The sequence below is a fragment of the Castor canadensis genome, chromosome 3 (genome assembly GCF_047511655.1).
Source record: "Castor canadensis chromosome 3, mCasCan1.hap1v2, whole genome shotgun sequence".
Lineage (NCBI taxonomy): Eukaryota > Metazoa > Chordata > Mammalia > Rodentia > Castoridae > Castor > Castor canadensis.
This window is the reverse complement of record NC_133388.1, coordinates 190,969,078-190,991,822: the sequence shown is the minus strand read 5'-3', so window position 1 is coordinate 190,991,822 and position 22,745 is coordinate 190,969,078. Positions and strand designations below refer to the sequence as shown.

Sequence of the window (22,745 nt, the reverse complement as noted above, 5' to 3'; positions counted from 1 at the left end):
CCTTACTTATCTGTCAATAAATATTATATAAATAATAGGGTCAGCTATTGTCATCTAAATAAGTTACACTATGTAGGCATAATTATTTATCCACCAAGTTATGTGGATAAAATTGTACCTGGAACACAGTTGTATAAGAATTAAATGAGATAATACATGCGAAAAGCTAATCAATGCCTCACACATAGTTTACATTCCCTAATTGCTAGCAGCAATAAAAATTATTAATTACTATTTGTTATTAGTATTTTGATGCCAGATAATTAACTTGAACAAGTTACTTCAGAAATAAGAAGGTAGAAGATCAAGACTAAATCCACAACTATTTAACCCTCCTATGCATTCTCTTAATAATCAATTGTCTACAAGTAAATGAGCTCTTCTTGAGCACAGCACTTTAGTGGACATTTGGAAAAGAGAGAAAAATAGCAAAGATTCACCCTCTCCAAGGTCTTATTGTGAGGTAGAGGTGTTCATATCTTATAAGTGCAACCAGCTATGAAGCATGGAAAACTACAGCACGGAGTGAGGACACAAAGAAGAAAGGTCCAATCAACTGCTTGGCTTAGTTTTACCTCTGGTCCTTTTTGTCCAGGCCCATTTGGACTTCATCTTCCCAAACTGATTTCCCACAGATTTCCCTCCATCCACGCCAAGCTGCTTCACCTCTCCTGTGGTTTCCAGCATTTTAACATCTCACAAACTAAAATGCATGCTCCCATTTTCAGAAACCAGCACTGGGGAAAATGGTTTCCAAGTGGCAGCACACCTATGTCTGGGGTGACAGGACCTTGGGAGATTTCTATGCTATCGATGGCCAGTGTCACCATGGATCACTGCAGCTTGACCTCTGTCTTTGTTTCATCCTTGGGTTGGTGAGAGAGGAGGTAAGCACCTTGAGAGCAGAGAAATAAAAGATAGGTAGCCTTCACCAACCTTGAAGAACTGGGTTCATTACACTGATGAAGTTTCACCCTGGGGAAAGGCTCTCCTTACAAGGCCCTATTCTCCTTATGTTCTTCTTCCTCTAGAACACCATTATGGTTTAGTCATCCTTCCTTCTTCTGCTATAAAAGAAAAGAAGCTGTTTTTATTCTTCAAAGGGGGTAAAGCCCAGACATGGAGAATTTTGACATAGCAATGGGTTTTTGTTTTCAATACCTACACACAGTGTGCTGAGCCAAAGAATTTTTAATGTCTACCAATGGAACTCTGACATCTAAGCCCTTGGTGGCCAATAACAATTGCAAATGAAAACATCCCCAAACGTCATTTTAGATGAAAACTGCTCTTCCCCTAGCCTAACCCCAGCTGGTCACTGGACTCAAAACTATGAAATGGATATGACAGTGACACAGGGTGAAGTTCAGGCTTCAGTGAGCCTTCTACTACTGTCCAAGCTGTAATCACAGATTTGTTATTGTGCCCCAAGATGTGAAATGTTTCCAAAGAGCAAATCAATACTAGAGTCCAGAGGACATTGAAGGGAGGGTGGTTAAAATGGGAAGAAAATCATCTCTCGCCTTATAAACTCAACCAATTTGATCTGTGGGACATTGACAGACAATAAATATGGGACTGCATGAAGTCATTTTTATAGGTGCTTTATGAGTATAATAACCAGGAGGATTGCCCGTGACCAAGACACAGTTGTGGCTCATGGAAATGATTGCTTTAGTTGGTTTTCTCTCCATTCCGCCCTCTTGCCTTCTTCATCTGATTTAGCAGTTTCAGGTTATGCATAAATATATAAATATATTCCTTTCTATCCTTCTGACAAGAACTAAAATGAACTTGAAAACTTGCATTTTGCTCTTTTATACTAATTAATGTGTTTTTATTGCAACCCATTTATACTTAATGATGCAGTGAATAGCACTACAGATTGAAGATGCAAATGATATTATATTTTTTATAGGTTTAGCTTTTTTTTTAACCTTGTAATATGACACGGGAAAAAAAAAAGAAATTATCAGCCTTGGTTCATTTTCTAGGTTAGAAAAGAACATTTTGCAACTTTCTTTCTTAATTGACGATTTGGTTTCTCCACAATTCCTACTTAATTCCTATAGCCTATTCAGACAACCAGGGAGGTGTCTGAGCCAGTCATCACCACACGTGAATGCATTAACTTGGCAATTGATTAATCCACCATGTGAATGTTTTCAACCACTCCAAGGCAGACAACAAAATTCTAATGAAAACCCATTGTGCAAGAACTTCAATCAGCCTGAGGTTCTCAGTGAACCTTTCTTGAGGTGGTCTTGTTGTGCTATGTAGTTTAGCAAGATTGAAGACTTGACTGGGTCAAATTAAAGATACATTACCTGCACAGCAGAGCAAAATTGGTCTGCTATGTTAGGTGGCTGGAGGAAGGGAGTAAGCATTCAAGGTAATAATGAATAATGTCGTCTTCTGTAATGTAAAACCAAGTATTTCCCTCTACCCTTTCTCTTCTCCCCTTCCTTCCCCTTTTCTCTCCTTTTTTAATAACCAGCTCTATAGCACTTTCATAAAATGTGTGATATATTAGAAATAGTAATAGAAAATATTAAGAATTTAGAGCCAACTTATAAGAAAGGATTTATTATTCAGAAATACTCTCTCTGATTTTATTGATGAGAGAATAGTGAGTCACAAACAACTAAAGGCTAACTATGAGACTTGAACCTAATTTTATAACAAATAATAATATATTTTTATTTTGATAGTACTGGGGTTTGAACTCAGAGCCTCACGCTTGCTAGCACTCTACCACTTCAGCCACTCAAACACTCTTTGTGTTTCAAGACAGGGTCTCATGAGCTAATTGCCCAGACTGCATCTGGCTAATAATCTTCTTAATTATATTTTTCATCTATCTTTTATAAAATAGAAAGGGTCACAGAGGGGAAATAAAAAACCTTGCCTGGGATTACCCAGCTATTCAACACAAAGTTGGAATTTCAACCTCCACTCTAAGTCTAAAGATCAGATCAGTATGCACTATTGATTCTGAACATATCATAACTAAAAACTCTTGCAATCCTGTGCACCATTGCTGATAATGGAGAATAGGTTCATGGTCTAGAATCAGGGTCCTCGGGTCCCAAATTTCTATAATCATAGCATTCTCTAAAATCCTTGAGTGAAAGCATATGCCAACAAATAAAAATACGAAATTATTACAAAATATAAATTGTTGCCAAATCTCATTTCTTTTAATTATGCTAGTTGTAATAAATAAAATCAAGAATATTAAAAATCTAAATCAAAATATTTTTAAACATATGAAAAATGAAGTATTTTTCCAAAATACTAAAAATAATGCATCAGTAAACAGAAACAAAATCTGAGTGTTTTCCTTACTTCTTTTTTATTTATGATTTTTTAAGATCTGAAAAATATTCTAAAAGCCTTCACAATTAGTTTGAAGTAAAGCACCACAAGTTCATGCTTGATATTTTCTAAAGTGACAGAAAATATGTAAATAATTCAAATTATGGGTCAGGTAGGACTAGTAGAACCAGGTAAAGGGATGGAGAAGAAAGTCCAGAATTACACCAAAGTAGATGTCAGAATTTTCCATTTGATAAAAACAAAATTGTGAGTTAGTAGATAAAATGTGACTATTCATAAACTGTTTAGGAAAAGTGGTAGTGATTTGGAGTAGAATATCGAAATAAGTATCAGAGGGTTCAGACTTATTTTTCTAGGTATGCAATTACTATTTGTGTGTGCATGTGTGAGAGAGAAACAGTGATCTATATAGAGACAAAGACACAGAGAAAACAATCACATCATGCATATGCATTACGTAAAATCTAAATTCTTTCTGAAAGTTTGATAAATTTGATGAAACAAAAACAAGTGTATACAGGGAATAAATGTAAACAATACAGAAAGAAAAAAGATATTCTGAAAAATTGGTAAAATTAAGAATACACATTTCCTGAACTAATAAAGAGCACTGTAAATCAATACAAATAAAGACCTCTAATGGAAAGCATAGATGAAGAAAGTAAAATTACTGATGTTCACAGAATAAAAATATAAAAACAGCAAATTTAGAAGAAGTGCGTTAATTTCACATATGTAAAGAGAAGAGAAATTAAAAGTGTAATGGCAGCATTTTTTCACCTATTGAATTCAAATAATTTTATAACATGCTGTGTCAAAGATGAAACAAATTAATGAATAGATTGATATATTGCTATAGGGATGAAAATTGATACAGTCTCTAGGAAATGTAGGTTGTTCCTTTTCCATTTGTCCATGCAGTAGAAGTCAGGGTTTGTAAAAATACACCTTTCACCTGAGGGTCAAAAAATGTAACACTACTATACATTATAATAATTAACATTCATTTGGAGGAGCAATTGCTCACTGAGGAAGTTGATTTGGAGGCTTCTCCTCCCTTCGATAATTCAGCTATCACCCCAAAGCTGCAAAATTCTTCCAGCTAAACAAAATGCCATAGCAAAGAAGCACACTAACTTTCTTTCTATACAACTTAGTGGTGATCTAGTCTTCTCTCAAAATGTCTCTTTCTTTATTGCCTTTCCAAATGTTTTCAAAGACAAATATTCTCACTGATGGAAGTTCTTTGTTGTTTTGTTTTTAAGTTTATTATTCCACCAAGTTTTAATACTCCACTCTTCAATGATATTTAATGCTTATCTAGACTGGCAGACTTTGTGCCCATTTTTGCCTGGCTTCCCAGGTTCTCTGTGCATCTCAGAAAGCCATCATAACTCTGCCCAAGGAAGATGCCACTGGAGAAGGGACTCCAAAATGGGTTCTGAAGAGTGTCAGAATTTACCAAGAAGAGTTGGAGGGGAAATGAACTTTGAAGAAGAAAAATGTGTATTGGGAAAGCACGGAGAGGAGGAAAACAGAATATGTCAAGGACAAGAAGAAATTCTGTGTGGCTGAAACTCAGACTGAGATGTGGAACAGAGAAAGATTGACTAAGACATGAGAGCCAAGGTTCAGCTGGAAAAGGCCTTGTCAACCCTTGTGAAGGAGACACACATGTTCCCAGGCACACTTCACTAAACATCCATGCTGGGCGAGGCTCTGCAGGCACAAGTTCCTTACCCAAAGTCTGAAAAGTGGGGCATCATATTATACTCTTAGTAATTTACACAGCAAGCTGCACAGAGCTCTGAGAAGCCCAGCAATATGCAATCTTCTTAACTCTCTTTAAGCCACAATTCAGATTTTTGTTTTATTGAGTCAAGCAAGACAGAGAGAGAGGGGACTGTATCTTCAGCATCCTGAGGTTAGAGACAGAACTTTGAGGAAAATGTCATTGATCCCTGTCAGCAATGGTTGACAACATTCTCACAGTAGTAACAAGAGTAATGAGGACTTCTGATGTAAGAAAATGAACTTTTCAGTGCCTATATTGCAGAACAAGAAACATCCAAAACAGGATCCACAGAACCTGGAAAAGAGAAACAATAATTATGTAATAATAGAATGTATCCTTTATCTGTTTCTCAATGAGGAGTGTTTGATATTTTATGTAATTATAGCTTGTTATACAAAATTGAACTTAAGATAACTACCTAGTAAACCTCTCATTGATTTCCATTAGAGATAGTCCTTCCATCTTTTGGTTTTTTTCTTCCACAGTGGGTCAAGCTGGTTTGGGAGGTGGGGACAGATCAGTTCTAGAGACTGGAGGAGAAGTTCTTACTTTTTATTTCTTTCATTCCATTTTCCTTCTCTATTCTCCTTTTGCAAGTCCCTCCAACATGGGCCATCTGTCCCTTCTTCCCTAGAGTTAAAAGCAACATATATCAGATTGAAATGGATAAAAAGATAAATCAACACCCCTCCACTGAACACAGAAAGCTAAAAGGGAGAAAGAAATTGCATTTGCCTTTACACTCAATATATCAAAGTAATTTATGTCAGAAACATAAATTACTTTCCTACATATTCGGCTTTAAATAAAATCAATCTCTCCAAACCTGTAATAGCTTTCTTTGTAAGGCTCTTTAAAAAAATAAAAAGTTGCTGAGATCTAGCTCCATTAGAGGAGAATTTAGTTTATTGCCTCACAAAATCATTCATCCTAATGAAGCGTAAGGTTAAGAGAACACATTAAACAGTTAAAGCCCACCCAGAAGCTGAGAATTAAGTAGTTAGAGCTTACATCCTAACAGGGAAGAAAAGAGTTAATCACGCAGCCTTTTCGACAACAGGACAAAAGAGGATAGCCCTAGAACCAGTAGGGTTAGAGACAACTCTGGGAGGTGGGACCAACTGGTGAGACCTAGAAGGCTTCCCTTTCTCCAGAAAGTGGAGTCAGAAGTTGGGTCAAACCCTGCTGTAGTCTTCTGGAAGATTCCTGGATGGGGAAGAAGGGCAGCTGCCATTTTTGAGCACTGAGCAATAAAAGCAACCACCTTTGCAGTGCTTGCTCTCGGTGTGGCACTAATCCTACTCCTAATTACTCTGTAAGGTTTGTGTCATAATTTCCCCCAATTTTCAGACTTGAGAGACTGACACATAAGGAGCTGAAATAATCATCCAAGGTTATCACAATAGATCTGGAACTCCAACCCAGGCTGTCTAGAAATAGATTAACCATAGATTATTCTCTACTCTCCTACCTCCTTTCTAATCTATTAGTTTCTGCATGTAAGACTCTATAATTAATCTCCATAAAGACACGCTAAGTGACATATTCTCCTTTTTGATGTTGGGGAAACAGTCTCAGAAGGTTGAAGTGCTTTGTCTCTTACTTGTCTCTTTATTCCAAAGCCCATGTCCTTCTGTTAGCAGAGACTTCTGAAGTGCTGATAAGAAATGGAAACCAAGAAACAGCAACTTACCCCAAATATACTGACCTGAAATACAGACAGCAACTTTTTTTGTTTTGTTTTTCTTTCTAGCTTGAGACATATGTAAATTGTACAAAGAGTTAACCATTGGGCAGCACCCTACTGAGAAATAAAGAGAAGTTATGGAGTCAGATAGACACAGGTATGAAGAAACCCCAGTTCACTACTGAGTCACCAGAGCTGATTATCTCTGGTCTGGTTATACTTTCTCAGCTTCAATGTGATAGGATAAGATAAGGGTAATTCTCATGCAGGGAGCTTGGGGATTAAATAAGATCTTAAATGTGAACTTTTAGGACAGCATATGGCACAGAGAAAGTACTTGCTAAATGAAATATATCATAATTACTGCTGATCACCTTTCTTACATCTTCCCAGCTGCCTCCCAAGCCACTGTCTGATGAATTTCATCAGAGAGAGAAACAGGAAGGTCATGATGTATTTGCTGGGGGTGAGGTTGATATAAAATAAGAAAAGGAGGCAGATTTCTGGTACAGAGTACAGGCATCTTATAGTTAGAAAGCTGAATATGGTTGCAACTCTAAATCCATCGTTTTAGACAACCATTGCTATTCTTCTTGGCACCTGAAGATTTTGATAAATGCATTGCCTATTGGTTTTCTGCATAGGATACATAGCCTAGGTGTTAAGAGGGGCTGGTAATGAGATCATTCATCCATGGACAAGTCGTCTATAAGATGCCAGGCACACAACTAGTTTTCACCTCTGCAAAATGGACTGAGATATAAGAAAAGGTACATCACTTGCTGGTCATGAGACATTGGCTATTTAGTCTCTGAGTGTGAGATTCAATATTTCTAAGCTGAATATGTCTGGTTCTGGTTCAACAGCTGAAGGTTATCCATAAGGAAATATAAACATCAAGGAAAGCTAGGAAGATTTATTTTCAATTAAATTGAACAAAACTTCAGTAAGAACATATACAAAACCCTTGAGAAATAAAGAATAAAATTTGATGATGGCTTCAGTGTACAGTGTTAATGTTGGGAAGATGGATATAATGGGGTAGTTAGGAATAAATCTTGGAGCCAGATCTCCTGGCTCCAAATCTATCTCCGTTCTTAGTAATTGTCCAATGTTACTCCAGTTGCTCCATCCCACTGTGCCTGTAAAGGACTGATAAAAGGCTTATATAAGGTAATAAATGTAAAGTTCTCAGAGAAATTCCTAGCATATAGAAGGCAATATGTAAATGGAAGATATTTTTTATCACTGAAATTAAAATAGAACTGAATCTTTTGGATTAACTAATCCAACCCATTAATTTCACACAAAAAGATACTGACACCCAGAAAAGCAATGAGAAAGATAAATTCTAACTGGACCAACAACCAAAATGTAAACTGTATGCATTGATGATATTATTACAGCGAAGCCCCCTGCACTGCTAGTGTATGTAATAAAAAATAGTCAAAAAGAAAATATTGCAAGAAGGCACAGAAAGATCTTTGTGGCTTTAGTATGGGAAACGATTTTTGTAGACAGGAAGTGAAAATAGCATTCAGAAGGAAGAAAATGATTCATTCTATTACAACAAAATTTCCGATTGGAGAGCAAAGGCATTGAGCTAAATGACATCAACTTGACATCCAGCCCAACATGGAAGGTGGCTGGAGGTTATGTTCAAATTTCTGGGCAATTGTTTAATCAATCATGCTTATATAATAAAACCCTACTAAAGTCTTTGCACAGGGAAGCACGCGAGGTTCAAGGACATAGCTGAAGAACTTGCACGTCCATGGTTAAAGTAGTTTGGAGCATATCATTGCCCAGTGTGTGATAATATGATCTCCATGGTAAAACCTGTTCATTTGAGACCCTCCCTAATCTTGTCCTTTGTGTCTCTTCTTTGGGCTGGTCCTGATTTATATCATCTTTAGCTCTAATAAAACTTTCATCATATGTATAATCTTTTCCTAAATTCTATAATGCATGCTAATGAATTATTGAAACTGAAAGAAAAGGAAAACCCACACTTTCATAGTCAGTTGATTGAGACTGTGACTGGTCTGGGGCCCTAGACCTTTCAGTAGGTGTCTGAATGGAGAGAAATGTGTTCAGGACTCTGATCTTCTCCTGTGTGGTTTGGTCTAACTCCAGGTATCTAAAGTCAGAATTTCATTGCAATAGAAATCAGGGAAAAGGAGATGAAAACAGAATGCATTGTGATTTACACCCAGTAGCTTATCAAATTTCCAAAAGTTTGTCATTGTCAATAATCACCAAAGATGAAAGTAAACTTAAAAATAGAACCATGGGAAGAAATGAACTTCAGTAAACTATTTGGGCAGTGTCTTAGTTGAGTTCCCATTGAAATACATCTCTGAGGCAAGGAGGGAGGGAGGAAAGACAGATCCAATAGGGCTGGTGGAGTGGCTCTAGTGGTAGATCACCTGCCTAGCAAGTATCAGGCCTTGAGTTCAAACCACCATACCACCAAAAATTGGCCCAAAAAACAACAGGATAGGTCCCATAGATGGTGAGTAGCAAAATATAAATTCTATCCAAGTTGTCAAATTCAAAATCCAGTACTGTTTCTGTCACCGTTGACAGTCTCCTGAGGTAGATTTAACAGATATTTACAGTAAAACTTTCAACCTCTGACACTTTTTATGTTGCAAAACATTTCTCATCCATGAGCTCATTCAATTATCATAAAACTCCAGGAAGGTTAAGTGTAATGATGTAATAAGTTTCACGCCATTATAAGATGGTTCTGAAGGCTGAACTTGTTCCCAAGACACTGAATATGAACAGAAATGTTGGGAAGGTTGAACTCCTCTGCTCCACATTGCAGAGGATGATGATATTAAACTCTTGGAGTTGTTGTGACCATCAGTTTTCCTACCTGTAAAATATGAATGTGTGCCTGCCTTCTCATTCAGAGATGTGTTGCTGAGACCATTCTTAAATGCCAACTTCAAGACTCACCTTAGGGTCCACATGTTTGTTTGTTTACACATTCATTCTACTATTTTGAACTCCTGTAGTAAGGCACTCAACACCCAAACTCTGTGCTTATTACAAAATTCAGATTCAAACTCAATTTTTTCTCTAGAAAAGACTACAGAAGATCCAGTTCTATTATTTCTCAAAAGAAGAAATTCAAATGGCCAAAAAATACATGAAAAAATACTCACCATCTCTAGCAATAAAGGAAATGCAAATTAAAACCACACTAAGATTCCACCTCACTCCTGTTAGAATAGCTACCATTAGCAACACCACCAACAGCAGGTGTTGGCGAAGATGTGGGGAAAAAGGAACCCTCTTACACTGTTGGTGGAAATGTAAACTAGTACAACCACTCTGGAAAAAAATTTGGAGGCTACTTAAAAAGCTAGACATCGATCTACCATTTGATCCAGCAGTACCACTCTTGGGGATATACCCAAAAGACTATGACACAGGTTACTCCAGAGGCACCTGCACACCCATGTTTATTGCGGCACTATTCACAATAAACAAGTTATGGAAACAGCCAAGATGCCCCACCACTGACGAATGGATTAAGAAAATGTGGTATCTATACACAATGGAATTTTATGCAGCCATGAAGAAGAACGAAATGTTATCATTCGCTGGTAAATGGATGGAATTGGAGAACATCATTCTGAGTGAGGTTAGCCCGGCCCAAAAGACCAAAAATCGTATGTTCTCCCTCATATGTGGACATTAGATCAAGGGCAAACACAACAAGGGGATTGGACTTTGAGCACATGATAAAAGCTTTAGCACACAAGGGAGGGGTGAGGATAGGGAAGACACCTAAAAAATTAGTTAGCATTTGTTGCCCTTAACGCAGAGAAACTAAAGCAGATACCTTAAAAGCAACTGAGGCCAATAGGAGTAGGGGACCAGGAACTAGAGAAAAGGTGAGATCAAAAAGAATTAACCTAGAAGGTAACATGCACACACAGGAAATCAATGTAAGTCAATGCCCTGTGTAGCTATTCTTATCTCAACCAGCAAAAACCCTTGTTCCTTCCTATTATTGCTTATACTCTCTCTACAACAAAATTAGAAATAAGGGCAAAATAGTTTCTGCTGGGTATTGGGGGGGGGAGAGGGAAGGGGCGGAGTGGGTGGTAAAGGAGGGGGTGGGGGCAGGGGGGAGAAATGAACCAAGCCTTGTATGCAGAAATGAAAAATAAAAGAAAAAAAAAAGAAAAATAGGCTCATAAAATATCATGCAAACCATGCAAGAAGATACTGCTGAAAAACACATTGGAAAAGGGATGGCCAGGGAAAGGGAGCCTGCTTTAAATATTGGAAAAGGGTACAAAGAGCAAAGGTAAGCACAAAAGGAAAAGGGAAGGAACAATAGAAACAAAGACATTAAAATGACCTTGACTAATTCAGCAATTTTTTTTGGCAGTGTTGGGATTTGAATTCAGGAACTTGTGCTTGCTGGGCAAGTGCTGCAACATTTGACCTACATCTCTAGCTTAGTGGAGGTGATGGGGCCATTGAGGACAGCAGCACCAGGGAATGAATTAATGTTCATCTCTTCTTAAGAGAGCAGGGGAGGTCTCATGTGACTGCATTAGTTACTGCAGGAGTGGGTTGTTATAAAAGAGGCTCTGATATCTCTTTTATGTGCTTCTCATACTTTTGTACACTTTCTTACCAAGTGAGCCATCTGCCATATTGTGGCACATTGTTGCGTCCTCACCAAATATGACTATCTAATCTGAGTCTTTCAGCCTCAAAAAGTGTGAGATAAATAAAACCTTTCTCTTTATAGGGTATTTAGACTCAGGTATTTTGTTACAGCAACAGGGATGAACTAACACAACCACCAAGTAAAAATTCTTATAAATAAATATTTTCGCACTTACACAAGAATTCATGTAAATAAACATCACTCTACTAGAGCCCCACTGACCCACTTCCACTTGTACTTCCATCTCAGGACTGTTTCAGTTACTCTTCCTTTTTCTTAAAAAGTTGTTTTACCCTAACGTGATATAACTCACTATCACTGAGACTCAAAAGTGGCTTTTTCTGCCAAATACAGTGATATACCTCCATATCTTTCTTGCCCTTCTGCTTGTTTTAACCAGAGCATTTACTAGTATCTAACATAAGATTTATTTTCATGTTTATTAAGTGTAGAGCAGAAAGCTAAACAGAGGTGGGGACTTATTTTATTCAGATCTATGCTTCCAGCATCTACTCTACTCTTGGCACGTAGCACTTAGGTAATTTTAGATTAAATTAAAGAATTTATGAGCTGGGTAGAGTTGCTGAGCATTTAATGTTCATAGATATGACTCCTTGTAGAGCTTTACATTCTCATCAAGATTGTCTGTTTGCTTACTCAGGCCAGAGGTGGGTTATGTCAATATATTTAGTTTTGCTTAGATTTTATTATTAATGAACTGGCAAAGTTGAGCATTTTTCTAATTTTTTGGGAGATTACATATAGGAGTTAAAGCATGGCTCTACACTCCTTTGCTCATTTTCCTCTTCAGCTTTTCCTTTTCTTACTGATCTGTGGAAGCTCTTTCAATTATGAAATTATTAACTTTTTGTATAGTTTGTTTACTTGTTTTTTATGGAGTTAAATCTGTGTGTCTTCACAACCATTTCTAGTTTGGAATCAGATCTCAGCAATGTCTATGTTTAGGATGGGAAAGTTGCAAGAGCGGTCAGACTGTCCCACAGGCATCAGAAATGACAGTCTTATCAAAGTCTCTGTGGATGTGATCAGTAGCAGTTCCTCAACTTCTTTTTTTTTTATTATTCATATGTGCATACAAGGCTTGGTTCATTTCTCCCCCCTGCCCCCACCCCCTCCCTTACCACCCACTCTGCCCCCTCCCTCTCCCCCGCTCAATACCCAGCAGAAACTATTTTGCCCTTATCTCTAATTTTGTTGTAGAGAGAGTATAAGCAATAATAGGAAGGAACAAGGGTTTTTGCTGGTTGAGATAAGGATAGCTATACAGGGCATTGACTTACATTGATTTCCTGTGTGTGCATGTTACCTTCTAGGTTAATTCTTTTTGATCTCACCTTTTCTCTAGTTCCTGGTCCCCTACTCCTATTGGCCTCAGTTGCTTTTAAGGTATCTGCTTTAGTTTCTCTGCGTTAAGGGCAACAAATGCTAACTAATTTTTTAGGTGTCTTCCCTATCCTCACCCCTCCCTTGTGTGCTAAAGCTTTTATCATGTGCTCAAAGTCCAATCCCCTTGTTGTGTTTGCCCTTGATCTAATGTCCACATATGAGGGAGAACATACGATTTTTGGTCTTTTGGGCCAGGCTAACCTCACTCAGAATGATGTTCTCCAATTCCATCCATTTACCAGCAAATGATAACATTTCGTTCTTCTTCATGGCTGCATAAAATTCCATTGTGTATAGATACCACATTTTCTTAATCCATTTGTCAGTGGTGGGGCTTCTTGGCTGTTTCCATAACTTGTCTATTGTGAATAGTGCCGCAATAAACATGGGTGTGCAGGTGCCTCTGGAGTAACCTGTGTCACAGTCTTTTGGGTATATCCCCAAGAGTGGTACTGCTGGATCAAATGGTAGATCGATGTCTAGCTTTTTAAGTAGCCTCCAAATTTTTTTCCAGAGTGGTTGTACTAGTTTACATTTCCACCAACAGTGAAAGAGGGTTCCTTTTTCCCCACATCCTTGCCAACACCTGTTGTTGATGGTGTTGCTAATGGTGGCTATTCTAACAGGAGTGAGGTGGAATCTTAGTGTGGTTTTAATTTGCATTTCCTTTATTGCTAGAGATGGTGAGCATTTTTTCATGTGTATTTTGGCCATTTGAATTTCTTCTTTTGAGAAAGTTCTGTTTAGTTCACTTGCCCATTTCTTTATTGGTTCATTAGTTTTGGGAAAATGTAGTTTTTTAAGTTCCCTATATATTCTGGCTATCAGTCCTTTGTCTGATGTATAGCTGGCAAATATTTTCTGCCACTCTGTGGGTGTTCTCTTCAGTTTAGAGACCATTTCTTTTGATGAACAGAAGCTTTTTAGTTTTATGAGGTCCCATTTATCTATGCTATCTCTTAGTTGCTGTGCTGCTGGGGTTTCGTTGAGAAAGTTCTTACCTACACCTACTAACTCCAGAGTATTTCCTACTCTTTCTTGTATCAACTTAAGAGTTTGTGGTCTGATATTAAGATCCTTGATCCATTTTGAGTTAATCTTGGTATAGGGTGATATACATGGATCTAGTTTCAGTTTTTTGCAGACTGCTAAACAGTTTTCCCAGAAGTTTTTGTTGAAGAGGCTGCTTTTTCTCCATAGTATATTTTTAGTGCATTTGTCAAAGACAAGTTGGTTATAGTTTTGTGGCTTCATATCTGGATCCTCTATTCTGTTCCACTGGTCTTCATGTCTGTTTTTGTGCCAGTACCATGCTGTTTTTATTGTTATTGCTTTGTAATATAGTTTGAAGTCAGGTATTGTGATACCTCCTGCATTGTTCTTTTGACTAAGTATTGTTGGCTATTCGTGGCCTCTTGTGTTTCCATATAAATTTCATGGTAGATTTTTCAATGTCTTTAATTGGAATTTTGATGGGAATTGCATTAAACATGTAGATTACTTTAGGGAGTATCGACATTTTTACTATGTTGATTCTACCAATCCATGAGCATGGGAGATCTCTCCACTTTCTATAGTCTTCCTCAATCTCTTTCTTCAGAAGTGTATAGTTTTCCTTGTAGAGGTCTTTCACATTTTTTGTTAGGTTTACACCTAGGTATTTGATTTTTTTTGAGGCTATTGTAAATGGAATTATTTTCATATATTCTTTTTCAGTTTGCGCATTGTTATTGTATAGAAATGCTAATGATTTTTCTATGTTGATTTTATATCCTGCTACCTTGCTGTAGCTATTGATGATGTCTAGAAGCTTCTGAGTAGAGTTTTTTGGGTCTTTAAGGTATAGGATCATGTCATCTGCAAATAGGGATATTTTGATAGTTTCTTTACCTATTTGTATTCCTTTTATTACTTCTTCTTGCTTAATTGCTCTGGCTAGGAATTCCAGTACTATGTTGAATAGGAGTGGAGATAGTGGGCATCCTTGTCTGGTTCCTGATTTTAGAGGGAATGGTTTCAGTTTTTCTCCATTAAGTATAATGCTGGCTATAAGTTTGTCATATATAGCTTTTATAATGTTGGGGTACTTTCCTTCTATTCCCAGTTTTCTTAGAGCTTTTATCATGAAATGGTGTTGGATCTTATCAAAGGCTTTTTCTGCATCTGTTGAGATGATCAAGTGGTTTTTGTCTTTGCTTCTGTTAATGTGGTTTATTACGTTTATTGATTTTCATATGTTGAACCACCCCTGCATACCTGGGATGAAGTCTACCTGGTCGTGGTGAATAATGTTTTTGATGTGTTGTTGAATTCGGTTTGCCATTATTTTGTTGAGGATTTTTGCATCAATGTTCATTAAGGAGATTGGCCTATAGTTCTCCTTTTTGGAGGTGTCTTTGCCTGGTTTTGGGATAAGTGTAATACTGGCTTCATAAAATGAGTTTGGCAGTTTTCTTTCCCTTTCTATTTCATGGAACAGTTTAAGGACCGTTGGTATCAGTTCTTCTTTGAAGGTCTGATAGAATTCAGCAGAGAATCCATCAGGTCCTGGACTTTTCTTTTTGGGGAGACTCTTGATTGCTGCTTCAATTTCATTTTGTGTTATAGGTCTATTCAAGTGATTAATATCCTCTTGGTTCAGTTTTGGATGGTCATATGTATCTAGAAATCTGTCCATTTGTTTAAGATTTTCAAATTTATTTGAATATAGGTTCACAAAGTAGTCTCTGATGATTTCCTGGACTTCCATGGTGTTTGTTGTTATCTCCCCTTTTGCATTCCTTATTCTACTAATTTGGGTTTTTTCTCTCCTCATTTTAGTCAGGTTTGCCAGGGGTCTATCGATCTTGTTTATTTTTCAAAGAGCCAACTTTTTGTTTCATTAATTCTTTGTAAGGTTTTTTTGGTTTCTATTTTGTTGATTTCAGCTCTTATTTTTATTATTTCTCTCCTTGTATTTGTTTTGGGATTTGCTTGTTCTTGTTTTTCTATGAGTTTGAGATGTAGCATTAGGTCATTGATTTGGGATCTTTCAGTCTTTTTAATATAGGCACTCATGGCTATAAACTTTACTCTCAGGACTGCCTTAGCTGTGTCCCATAGGTTCTGGTAGGTTGTGTTTTCATTTTCATTGACTTCCAGGAACTTTTTAACTTCCTCTTTTATTTCATCAATGATCCATTCTTCATTAAGTAATGAGTTATTTAGTTTCCAGCTGTTTGCATGTTTTTTGTCTTTACTTTTTTTGTTGAGTTCTACTTTTACTGCATTGTGATCAGATAGTATGCACGGTATAATTTCTGTTTTCTTATATTTGCTGAGGCTTGCTTTGTGCCCTAGGATATGATCAATTTTGAAGAAGGTTCCATGGGCTGCTGAGAAGAATGTATATTGTGTAGAAGTTGGATGAAATGTTCTCTAGACATCAAGTAGGTCCATTTGATCTATTGTATATTTTAGATCTTGGATTTCTTTATTGATTTTTTGTTTGGATGACCTATCTATTGATGATAATGGGGTGTTAAAGTCTCCCACAACCACTGTGTTGGCGTTTATATATGCTTTTAGGTCTTTCAGGGTATGTTTGATGATACTGGGTGCATTGACATTGGGTGCATACAGGTTGATAATTATTATTTCCTTTTGGTCTATTTCCCCTTTTATTAGTATGGAATGTCCTTCTTTATCTTGTTTGATCAATGTAGGTTTGAAGTCTACTTTGTAAGAGATAAGTATTGCCTGTTTTCGGGGGCCACTGGCTTGGTAAATCTTCTTCCAGCCTTTCATTCTTAGCCTATGCTTATTTCTGTCAGTGATATGGGTCTCCTGTAAGCAACAAATTGTTGGATCTTCCTTTTTAATCCATTTCATCAAGTGGTGCCTTTTGATGGGTGAATTAAGCCCATTAACATTAAGCGTTAGTACTGATAGGTATATGGTGATTCCTGTCATTTAGTTGTCTTAGTTGTTTGAAAGTTTGATGGTGTGTACCTAAGTTGAGGTTACTCTCTACTGTCTTGCTTTTTCTTTTCCTGTGGTTTGGTGCTGCCTGTCTTTTCATGGTTAAGTTGGGTTTCACTTTCTGTGTGCAGAATCCCTTGAAGAATCCTTTGTAGTGGTGGCTTTGTGGTCACATATTGTTTTAGTTTCTGCTTATCATGGAAGACTTTTAGTGCTCCATCTATTTTGAATGATAGTTTTGCTGGGTAGAGTATCCTGGGGTTGAAGTTATTTTCATTCAGTGCCCGGAAGATCTCACCCCATGCTCTTCTTGCTTTTAATGTTTCTGTTGAGAAGTCTGCTGTGATTTTGATGGGTTTACCTTTGTATGTTACTTGATTTTTCTCTCTTACAGCCTTCAATATTCTTTCCTTAGTTTCTGAACTTGTTGTTTTAATGATGATATGTCATGGGGTAGTTCTATTTTGTTCTGTTCTGTTTGGTGTCCTGCAGGCCTCTTGCATCTGTATGGGAATATCTTTCTCTAGATTTGGGAAATTTTCCGTTATTATTTTGTTAAATATATTACGCATTCCTTTTGCTTGCATCTCTTCTCCTTCTTCGATGCCCATGATTCTCAAGTTTGGTCTTTTGATGGAGTCAGTGAGTTCTTGCATTTTCTTTTCACAGGTCTTGAGTTGTTTAATTAATAGTTCTTCGGTTTTTCCTTTAATTACCATTTCATCTTCAAGTTCTGAGATTCTGTCTTCTGTTTGTTCTATTCTGCTGGATTGGCCTTCCATTTTGTTTTGCATTTCTTTTTTGTTCTTTTTTCTGAGGTTTTCCATATCCTGGCTGGTTTCCTCTTTAATATTGTTTATTTTTGTCCTGAGTTCATTGATCTGTTTATTCATCGTGTTCTCTCTTTCACTTTGGTGTTTATACAGTACTTCTATGGTTTCCTTTATTTCTTCTTTTGCATTTTCAAATTCTCTATTTTTTTGTCTTGGAATTTCTTGAGTGTCTCCTGTACATTTTGGTTGACCCTATCCAGTATCATCTCTATAAAATTCTCATTGAGTACCTGTAGTATGTCTTCCTTTAAATTATTCTTGTGAGCTTCATTGGGTCCTTTGGCATAGTTTATCTTCATTTTGTTGGAGCCTGGATCTGAGTTTCTGTTTTCTTCATTCCCCTCTGGTTCCTGTACTAATTTTTTGCTGTGGGGAAACTTGTTTCCTGTTTTTTCTGTCTTTCCATCATTGTCTTTGGTGTTGTTACTGTCCTTGTACTGTGTGCAATTAAGTATTTTCTAGGTTGTAATAATAACAATGGTAATATTTAGAATGGAAGGGTGAGCTGAGATGGAAAACAAGAAGTTAAAGAAATGGGAAAAACAAATACACAGACTGGAAGGAGAAAACTGAACAAGGTATCAGACAAGAAGCTTTCAAAGGTATAAACAGGGAGCTTTAGTGTACTAATCGACAGTAAGTTGAACAGACATTAGAGAGACAGAGAGAGGATTGAAAATCAAAAATAAAAAATAAAGATAAGAATAAAAATAAACAATAAGTAAATGAAAGAAAAATCTATATATAAAAATGTATTAAAATAAAATGAAAAAATAGAAAATTTAAAAACACCCAAAAAACCAAAAAACCTCCAAGTTCAAATGCAATGAAATTTCAGTCTTAATAATTTGGGTGTCCGTCTCAGTCTCCAGTCCTGGAGGTGGTGCCTCAAAGATTGCTCTGTAGTTGTCTCATCAAAGGGGATGCATAAAGTAGAACAAAACTACACACACATGTACAAAAAAAAACCCCACCAAGTGTCCCAAATTCAAATGCAATACAGTTTCAGTAAGTTTTTCAGCTTGCAGGTGTAATTCGGTTGTTCTCTCATCAAAGGTAGGAAGAAAAAAAAAAAGAGTCTGGAGACAGTTCTGAGAATGGTATCTGCAGCTGTGGCTTGCCTGCCCACTGCTGTCAGCCTGCTGTTGCTGGAGGCGTTATTTATGCAGATCTCAGGGGTGAGCTTAGCACTCACCTGGCCCTGCAGGCTTTGTTTACTCAGATTTCTCCTGTCCATGAGCCTCTGCTGCAAGCTTTCCCCTTTCCAAGCACACTGGGAAAAGTGACACTGCACCCACATTGTCAGGCCTGCGTGTTTATTTACAGTTCATGTGGGAGGTGGGTCTTCCCCCCTCTCCTGTGCAGTTTTCCTCCCAGCGCCACTTTCACAAGCTTTCCTGCTCCTGATTACTGGGCGGTGCTGCTTCTCCTGCCAGCCGCCATGTTTGTTTACAGTTCACATGGGAAGTGGGTCTTCCCTCCTCTCCTGTGGCGTTTTCCTCCCTTTGCCACTCTCACAAGCTTTCCTGCTCCTGGTTGCTGAGCACGTGCCCCCGCTCCCTCCAGAGGCTTTCAGGCCTGGCCGGCTTGTTTATTTACAGTCCTGGGAAGGGTTCCCTTCCCCCAATCTTAGGCGCTTAGTGCTCCCCACTTCTTTCCCACGTGTCTTTATTTCTCTTATTGCTTATTACTCAGTTTCTCTTTTTTCCCCAGTGGAGGTCACTCTGTCCAGGAGGCTATGCTGCTCTGGCCCAGGCTTGTCTGTGGGAGTACCACGGTACCGCAAAGCTCACCTGGTCTGCGTCTTCCCAAGCCATCTGGGCGCTGGCGACTGGCGGCTTGGGGGCCCTCCTGGTTTCTCCATTTAACATGTTTGGAGATTCTCTGGGCCGGCTGGAGGTGTGGAGGTGTCAAAGTTATGCCTCTTCTCAGTGATTATGCCTGCAAAGCGTGTCTCCAGCGTCTCTCCAAGATTTCACTATAGGAGGCTCGCTTTCTGCTTCCTCCCTCTACCCACCATCTTGGAATCTACCTCTTCAACTTCTTGATTGTACTGGTAACTAATATTCTATAGTTTATTAATTTTTGGAGAGCATTTTGACCTGCCTCTGTTTCTACTTCTTCTTCTATTAAATGAGAATCAAATGCCTTGCCACACTGGCCTCACAGAGGCAGTGAAGTTCAAATGAAATGGCCAATGTAAGAGTACAGAAAGTTCCACATGAATGCAGTCTTAGAAGGAGCAGAAGACAGAGAAACAGACAGTTGATGTCAGAGAGAACACTCAGTCCCAGAACTATTTTCTAGGAAAATGATAAATGTAGAAGAAAGAAATTCTTCTAAGGAAACTAACTTAGTAATTACCTGCAAATAATCACTTGAGATAACTGATAAACATGCTAGAATCCTCTTGTGCAATACAAAGAAACACAGGACTTAAGGCCCACTGACCTTACTTCTGTCACTGACAGTAATTCTGCTGTACTAGGTAGATCTCTTAGCCTCTCAGAGCTGCAGGGTTTTTTTAAGGACTCCTCCACACAGAAGATGAAAACAAACATGACCACAAAAGCACGGGAAATATTAAACTTCAAGAGAAGAGCAGACAAGCACTGAAAATAGCATAGAACTGGTACACACACACAAATCCTTAAGCAACAAAAACAGCTAAATGCCAGGAATCATCATTTACCTATCAATATTAACAATGAATGTTATTGGACTCAACTCCCCCAACAAAAGACACCATTTGGCAGTCTGAATTAAAAAAGAAAACCTGACAATCTATTGTTTACAAGAAATCCACCTTATTGACAGAAACAAATATTGTCTTATGGTGAAAAAAGATTTACTAAGCTAATGACCCCCCAAAGCAAGCAGGAGTAGCAATACTTAGATAAATTGGACTTGAAACATAAATTGGTCAGAAGAGATAAAAAAAGGACACTTCATGCTAATAAAAGGAATAGTACATCAAAAGGAAATAACAATTACCAAGTTACATGTGTTCTATGTTGGTGCACCCAACTTTATTAAACACACACCAATAGACTTAAAATGACAGATAGATCCCCAACACAGTGGTAGTGGGAGATTTTAATATTCCTTTATCACCAATAGATATGTCATCAAGACAAAAAAATCAACAAAGAAGTTCCACAATTTCTTTGGACCATTTCTAATGGACCTGACAGGTGTCTACAGAGTATTCCATACTCCAGCAGCACAGCATACATTCTTCTCAGCAGTCCATGGAACTTTCTCCAAAATAGACCTTATCCTAGGCCACAAAGCAAGTCTTAACAAATATAAGAAAATTGAAATAACCCTCTGCATTCTATCTGACCACAACACAATAGAACTCAACAACAAAAGAAGCAGCAGAAGATAAACAATTGCTCAATGATCAGTAGGTCATAGAAGAAATAAGAGGAAATCAAACAGCTCCTTGAATTTAATGGAAATGACAACATAACCTATCAGAACCTATGGGACATAGCAAAAGCAGTCTTAAGAAAAAAATTTATAGCCATGACTGCATGTGTTAAAAATACAAAAAGATCTCAAATAAACAACTTAATGCTATATCTTAAATTCCTAGAAAAACAAGAGCATGCTAAACCCAAAACTAGCAGAAGGGGAGAAATGATAAAAATAAGTGCCAAAATAAAAAAAAATACAGACCCCAAAAAACATACAAAGAATCATTGAAACAAAAAGCTGGTTCTTTGAAAAAATAATTAACATTGACAAACTCCTGACAAATCTGACTGACATGAGAAAAGATTCAAATAAATAAAATCAGAAACAAAAAGGGGAGGTAACAACAAACATCAAGGAAATCCAGGGAATCATCAGGGACTACTTTGAGAACCTATATTCTAATAAATTGGAAAATCTAGAAGAAATGGACAGATTTCTAGATACATGTTACCATCCAAAATTGAACCACGAGGGTATTAATTACCCAATAAAATTGAAGCAGCAATAAAAGTCTCCCAAAAAAGAAAAGTCCAGGACCTGATGGAGTCTCAGCTGAATTCTATGAGACCTTTAAAGAACTAATATGAACCCTCCTTAAACTGTTCCATAAAACAAAAAGGGAAGAAGCACTGCCTAACTCATTCTATGAGGCCAGTATTATACTCATCCCAAAACCTGGCAAGCACACAACAAGAAAAGAGAATTATAGGCCAAACTCTTTAATGAGCACAGATACAAAAATCCTCAATAAAATAATGGCAAGCTGAATTCAACAGCATATCAAAAAGATAATACACTATGACCAAGTCAGCTTCATCCCAGGGATTCAGGGATGGTTCAACATATGCAAATCATTAAATGTAATACAGCATATTAACAAAAGGAAAGACAAAAACCACTTGATCATCTCAATAGATGCAGAAAAAGCCTTTCATGATAAAAGCTCTGATGAAACTAGGAATAGAAGGAATGTACCTCAACATGATAAAAGCTGTATATGACAAACCCATAGCCAGCATCCTACTTAATGGGGAAAAATTGAAACCATTTCCCCTAAAGTCAGGAATGAGACAAAGGTACCCATTTTCCCATACCAATTCAACATAATCTTAGAATTCCTAGCCAGAGCAGTAAAACAGAAAGAAGAAATAAAAAGAATCCAAATAGGTAAGGAAGAAATCAAACTATCCCTTTGCAAACAACATGATCTTATACCTAAAAGACCTGAAAAACACCACAAAAATCTTCTAGACAACATAAACAGCTTCAGCAAAGTAGTAAAAAATTAAAAATAGATCTGTCATAAAATTCAACAATACCACTTCTAGGAATATACCAGAAGAAATTATGAGTCAAATTATAAGAAAGGCACTTGCACACCCATGTTTATTGCAGTACTATTCACAATAGCTAAACTATGGAAACAGCCAAGATGCCTCACTAATGACAAATGAATTAAGAAAATGCAGTATTTATATACAATGGAATTTTACTCCATCACAAAGAAGAATGAAATTTTGTTATTCACAGGTAAATGGA

At 37.3% G+C, this 22,745-nt stretch overlaps 1 pseudogene; it reads right to left on the bottom strand.

The window, feature by feature from the left end:
• Positions 1 to 6,615: 6,615 nt before the first annotated feature.
• LOC109674590 (small ribosomal subunit protein eS6-like) overlaps positions 6,616 to 22,745 on the bottom strand; it is a 29,855-nt pseudogene continuing 13,725 nt past the window's right edge.